Consider the following 7,080-nt stretch of genomic DNA (forward strand, 5'->3'; position numbering starts at 1 on the left):
ACTTGTGGGATATCTTCTTGATTAATGATTGATGTATGAAGGCCCAGTATATGGTGGGTGGTAACACCCCTGTGCAGGTGGTACCGGATAATATTAGAGAGCAGGCTGAATAAACCATAGTGAGCAAGCCAAAAATATGGTTTATGTTTCAGTTCTCGTCCCCAAGTCCCAACTTTGAGCTCCTACCCTCATTCCCCTTAGAGATGGAGTGTGACACAGGTCTGTATGCTTTTAGCTGTGGTGTTCTTTTTTTTTAAAAAAATTTAAATCTTTTTACATACCAACCACATTCCTCCTCTCACGACCCTCTCCCCCCTAATCCTTTGCCCTCTACCACCCACCACCCCTCAGTCAACCCCCACAACATTCCTCAGAAAAGGTAAAGCTTCTCATGGGGTGTCAAAAAAGTCTGGCACATTAAATTGAAGCAGGACCAAGCCCTTCCTGATGCCCTGCGTCAAAGCTGAGCAAGGCATCTCACACCATAGGGAATGGATTCAAAAAGCCAGTTCATGCACCAGGGATAGATCCTGGTCCATCTGCCAGGGGCCTCTCAAAGAGACCAAGCTATACAACTGTCACTCACATGAAGAGGACCTAGTTAGGTACCAATGCAGGCTTCCCAACTGTCATTCTAGAGTTCATGAGTTTCCATTAGCTTGGTTCAGCTGTGTCTGTGGATTTCCCCAACATGATCTTGAATCCCTTCCTCACATAACCTCTCCTTTCTTTCTTCGACTGGACTCCTGCAGGCAGGCCATAGTGTTTTACCACAGCAATAGGAACCCTAACTAAGACCCTGCTGTGGAATAATGTTTTGAACACTGTAAAGGTTGTCACTTGTATTAGTTTAATAAAACGATGATTGGCCAGTAGACAGGCAGGCAGTATAGGTGGGATGAACAGAATAGGAGAATTTTGGGAAGAGGAAAGGCAGAAACATAGTTACCAGCCAGACACAGAAGAAGCAAGATGAGAATACTGCACTGAGAAAAGGTACCAAGTTATGTGGCTAAATATAGACAAGAATCACGGGTTAATTTATGTTGTAAGAGGTAGTTAATAATAAGCCTGAGCTAATAGATCAAACAGTATATATTTAATATAAGCCTCTATGTGTTTCTTTGGGATTGAACAGCTGTGGAACCAGGTGGGACAGAAACTTCCATCTACAAGATACCATGCCTGGAAATACACCCAAAGGAATCATAGCTACCATCCTCTGAGATACCTGTATCTGCATGCTTGTTTACTGCTTGCTTGTTCACAAGAGCTCTGTTATAGAACCAGCCAAAGTGACCATTAATCCATGACTGGTTAAAAAAGTTTGGTACATTTATAGATGCATTACAGATACATATAAACACATACATGCATATATGTATATACAGATGCATATGTGTGTGTATGGACATTTGTAAGGAATTTTTATTCAGCAGTTAAGAAGAATCTATACATGGTGAAGGGAGACTGAAATAAGAAAGCAGACTAATGGTGTTGGGAGTGGCCTAGGACAGAGTAATTGGCAATGAACAAATCAAAGTATACTTGAACGAATATGTCACTAAATTCATTACCTTATACAATAAATATACACTAATAAGACATTTTTAAAAACTTGCAATTTTCATTGCTATTATTATTAAAGTTAATAAAATTTCTGATTTAAATGCTAGCTCAGTGAGCCTGTAGCAGTACTTCATGAGGTTTGCCTGTGTGTGTGTGTGTGCATGTGTGTGTGCAAATGTGTATGCATATGCACATGAGTACATGTATGTGTATGGTGCATTATTTGGGCACACAAATATGTTTGAGTGTGTATTCAATATGTGAATGTGCATGCAGAGATCAAGGGACATCTCAGGAAATCTTTCTGCAAGTCACTGAGCAGTCTGTTTACTGAGCCTCTATCTCCTTCCTTCCTCCCAGTCACATGTCACTATGCCTGTCTTTGTTTTCTTCATGAAATCTGGGGATGAACCACCTGTCCTTGTTTCTGCAAGAAGTTTATTGACTGAGCCCTCTCCTCAGCCTGGCTATCTGTTTGAAATGTAATGTCAGGAAAGATGATTTTTAATTATACTATACCAAGAATTTTATTTCTAGTTAAATTCAGATAAAATGGGTGATTTTCAACTTACAGATCCACACTGAACCCATATAAATACCTAGTTAGTTCCTATTTTATGAAATTGTTCAACAACTCTTCAATTTGTACTTTATAGGAAAAATAACTGTTGACAATTATTTAAATTTAAAAGTAATATGGAAAAGAGGAAGATCAATGGAATCTCAATTTCTAAATGTAAGTTTTGCTGAATTACTTTATCTCTGTTAATAGTTACTAGATATCTGATCACTGGCTATTTCTTGAGTGTGTCTGTGTATGCATGTGTATATAAATATTCATGTATAATTCATATATATGGATGCATGAAATATATTAGTGAAAACTGACAAATAATACTTGTGCAAATTTCCAAGTCAATGACTAACAATTTGCAGCCTATGAGATAAATATGGTTTGCTGCCTATTTTCTCTGGTCCCTTTGTTAGGAAATTTTTTAAATTATATTTAAACATTTAGGGAAAGAGAATCTCATGAAAATTACATGAAATTCACATTACAATCTCTGTTAGAGTAAAGTTTGATGGCAATGCAACTTGCTCATATGTTCACTTGTTGCCCATGGCTGTTCCTGCTCTGCAATTGCAGGGTTGAGGAATTGTCACAGGGGCCTCATGAATCATCACTGAAGTCTAAATACTCACTTTCTGGCTGTTTGCAAAATATGTTTGCTTTGCTCTGCTGTTAGAATTAAAAAATGCAAGGCAGAATGCTGCAATATTGTTTTGATCCAAGAATTCATTGAAACAGTTTGAACTTTGGTTTTCCAGTATCTTCCTGTGAAAACTGAAGACAGAGATATCAATAGGAGGCTATCTTCTAGGACACACAATGCTTACAGTGTAAACTTTGAATTAGAAATAAGCATCTCATCTAGATCCCTGAGACTGCTCTGGGTGCTGGTTTGGTGCTAAGTGGTATCTAGAACACCCTGAAGTGCTTAAGAAGGAGTTTTCCTTGAAGAAGCTCAAAGCAACACATTGATATTACATACACAGTTCAAAACCTTCAAGCCTTGAATTTATTTTAAAATTTCCCCAGCACATTTCCAGGTGAAAGTGCCTTAATTCATGCACTAGTAACACTCTCACCACTATATTTGTTCTTGTGCTTTGATGACTCTCTGTAGCGCCTGCACTACAAGATGGTACATGAGCCTGGAACTAGGCTGGAGACTTAAAAACACATGCACACAAACAGAGACATGGGGACACAGGTCATCTTTGATACAAGAATGCCAACTTTATTGTGCTCCAGGGAAGCTTATATAGGGATCCCTAAACTGATAGCCATGCCCCAGCTCTTGGGATTTTCAGCTGTAAAACCCACCAGGAACCACTCCACTGCCATCAGGAACTCAAGAGGGTCTCATGCAGGAAAAAAAGTTGTTTGACTCCAGAAGACAAAGGGTCTGAGGCAGGCAAAGAAAGTCAAGGGACCAGGGGTCTGCAGTCACCAACAGAGCCCAGGGAGATTTCGTTTTGGACACTTCAATGTGTACCTCTCATGGGACATTTCTTTACCCTTTCAATGGCCCAATGCAGAAATCTGACTGTGATCAGATGTCCCTTTATAGGAACGTTGTCTATAGTGGCAGATACCTCCTTGGCATTGGACACATGTCCAGTTTATTCTGATAAAATTAATATCTCTTCCTGTGATCCTCTACCGGAAGCCACGGCCTTAAATAACCAGTAAATAGTTAGGACCAGGTGCCGGGGTAAGTGAGACCAGTAGACAGGAATTCTAGGAGTCACAGTAAGGAGCATGAATACTGGCTTCAGTCCTCTTAAGACTTGAGGGCTAGTGCGACAAGACAAGCTGGCTATATGAGTTGTTGCATAGAGACAGGGTTTCCCTGGATGCAGGTATATAAGACACAGATTTGGATCTACCACAGTGATAAATTAGAAAAGTGCAGAGTTTGAGTCTGTATTAAGGACAACTAACCGTAACCATTCAGTTTTCATTCAGAGCGGAAGCTGAGACAAAATCACCAGAACTCATTAGCTACCCCCAAAATCCTTTATGTCTGATTTCCTGAATATATACAAAACAGAATTCAGAAAGTTGTTCTCTGTTAAATTTGCATATTGGTTTTTACATTTTCTGTCTTATAACTTTCTTTTGTTTCTATTACTTTATTTTGACTTGATTTTAAAATCTTAAGAGGTTTTTAGACTGTGCTACAAATTCATTCAAAACAGTTTTTATTTGCATTTTAATTTTGGGGGTTTTATTTTGTACAAATTTTCAGCTTTGTTTGTGCCTTCCCTCTTCCCCCCACCCTATAACCCATTGGTTCCAGTTTATGCAGGCTATAGACTCTTGGGTTTGAAGTCATATACTGGAGTAGTCACTTCCTAAGGAGAGTGCCCTGAAAGGTAACTGACTCTTTCATCCCCAGAAGCTATCAACTGTCAATAACTCCTCAGCCATGCATGGAAAATTTGAGCCCCTCTGCTTTCGATGCTGAGTGTTGAATGGCTTGATCTTGTACTAGTCTTGTGCAGGCAACTGCAGCTAATGTGAGTTCATGAGCGGAATGATACTGTCATGTCCAGAAAAGTTGGGAGTTGGATGGACAGGTAACATAATCAAATTGCATTTCATGTAGATTTGAAACTTTGAAAGGACAAAATATTGTATTCAAACTTTAAAAATATTTTGAAAATCAGAGTGTAGAGAGTTGAAATGTGTATTTTCCAACTTTTTTTCCTTTCTTTTTTTTCTCTTTTTTTGTTTATATTTTTTTTAGTTGTTGAAAGAAAATTACCGCCTCCTCCCCGTTTCCCATTTCCCNCTCCCACTTCTATCCAGGACCAGGAAGGTGAGCCTCCAAACAGGCTAGGCTCCCACAAAGCCTGTTCATGTATTAGGATCGAAACCTAGTGCCATTGTCCTTGGCTTCTCATCAGCCTTCATTGTCCGCCACGTTCAGAAAGTCCGGTTTCATCCCATGCATATTCAGTCCCAGTCCAGCTGGCCTTGGTGAGCTCCCAATAGATCAGTTCCACTGTCACAGTGGGTGGGTGCACCCCTCGTGTTCCTGACATCCTTGCTCATGTTCTCCCTTCTTCTGCTCCTCATTTGGATCTTAAGAGCTTAGTCCGGTGCTCCTACCAAACCCTAGCTACAAGGTAAGTACCAAAACTAGAGTTGCCATTGGTACATGATCAACTAACTAGCCCATAATTTTCATTTTTTGCTGCTTTGTTTTTTTATTCTGTTACTTTGATCACACTTATTTTGTGATCTTAACATTTTTGAATAGTTGCTAACTGCCAAGTTAAATATCTTTCATTGTGGATTTCTCTGATAAAATGATGGATTTTCTACAAGAATACCATTATAAATGGGATATTTTAGAGTGTGCACATGGACGTCCCTACTATTTTTACTTATCCTCGATCACCTCCCTTAGTGTTCTACATATCCCTTATCTTACAGATGGAAACACTTCCCAATATTACTTATATATTTAATCTATAGACTATTCAGAAATGTGATTTGTTTCACTTATAAACATTGGAGATTTGTACATATGTTTTTATTGATCTCTAAGTTCCTTTCCTTTGGTCACTGATATACTTTGTTAGACTTAATATTTTAAGATCAACTAAAACTCATTTTTACTCTAGCACTTGGACATTTTTGGTAAAGAGGCCATTTTTATTTGGAAAGTTTATGAATTCGACAGTTGTATGAAGCAACTCAGACCAAACTTCTTTTCTTAGCTTCATATATTTTTTGTTCCTATAATTTATAGTGATGCTATTGGACTCATATACATTTTATTGCTGCTTTATTATTTTAATGAATTCCATATTGATCATATGAAATACTACTTTTTGATCCCCATGATGCTTATTTTCTCTAAATCCATTTATGTGCTGTTAATCTAGCCTCAGCCTTCTACCAACTATTTACTAACTGTTTCTTTTCCTGTTCTCTTAGTCTGGACCTAGTTATGTTATAATCAAATATTTAATATACAATATGTAATGAGAAATTTTATTAAATCAAATTGAATGATCCTTGCCTTTCAGTTGGTGTTAGTCTGTTAAAATTTAATAAATCTATGGTTAAAATTAATTACTATTTTGCAATATAAAAACAAAGCAGTTCATGCCTTTTAATTTCGCAATTTTTTTTTTACTTTTATCTGCATTTATTTCATGTTGAATTTATTCCCGTGCCAGAAGTTTTTGTTTCTTCAGTTTCTTCTGGGATATCTTTTTCTTCTGTGCAACCTCCTCTTCTGGCTTTGGAACAATCTGTTCCTTTTCAGTGAGGATCATCTCGATGTGGCAGGGGGAGCTCATGTATGGGTTAATCCGGCCATGAGCTCTGTAAGTTTGTCGGCACATCTTAGGTGCTTTGTTCACCTGGATGTGCTCAATGACCAGAGAGTCCACATCTAAACCCTTCAGTTCAGCATTGCTCTCTGCATTTTTCAGCATGTGCAGCAAACATTCTGCACTCTTTTTGGGCCACCGACCCTGTGTCCAGCCCCACTGTTTGGCCTGGGCTCACCTACTGACTCCACCATTGTACTGTCGGAAAGGCACACACTGCTTCTTCAAAGTGACATCTTTCAGATACTTGGTGGCTTTTCGGATATGCATACCCTTGATGGCCTGGGCCGTTTCACGGGTATTCTTAAAGTGAACCCGAAGGTATGAACCTCTCGATTTGCATGATTTTGTAGGGTTTTCTGGGTCAAGAGAGTAGCGAACCATCTTCATGGGTCACCTCTGGCCGCTTACAGGAAGAGGAATTTCGCAATTTTTAAATCGTATTGTCTTTTTAGACCAACCTATTAAAGTCATTTTAGTGACTGTGCTACAATGTATAGTTCATTGTTTTCAACTTATTTTCCTGTTTTTTCAGCTTAATTTGAATTAGATTCAGCAAAATAAAAAAAATGCAACAGCACTATCATTTGCCAA

General features: G+C 38.5%; 1 pseudogene; it reads right to left on the reverse strand.

Annotated features, from left to right (window-relative positions):
• Positions 1-6,298: 6,298 nt before the first annotated feature.
• LOC126499454 (60S ribosomal protein L17-like) lies at positions 6,299-6,873 on the reverse strand (annotated as a pseudogene).
• Positions 6,874-7,080: the final 207 nt, after the last annotated feature.

The sequence above is a fragment of the Alexandromys fortis genome, unplaced genomic scaffold (assembly GCF_014885135.2).
Source record: "Alexandromys fortis isolate MF-2015 unplaced genomic scaffold, M_Fortis_MF-2015_v1.1 scaffold_11, whole genome shotgun sequence".
NCBI classification, from domain to species: domain Eukaryota; kingdom Metazoa; phylum Chordata; class Mammalia; order Rodentia; family Cricetidae; genus Alexandromys; species Alexandromys fortis.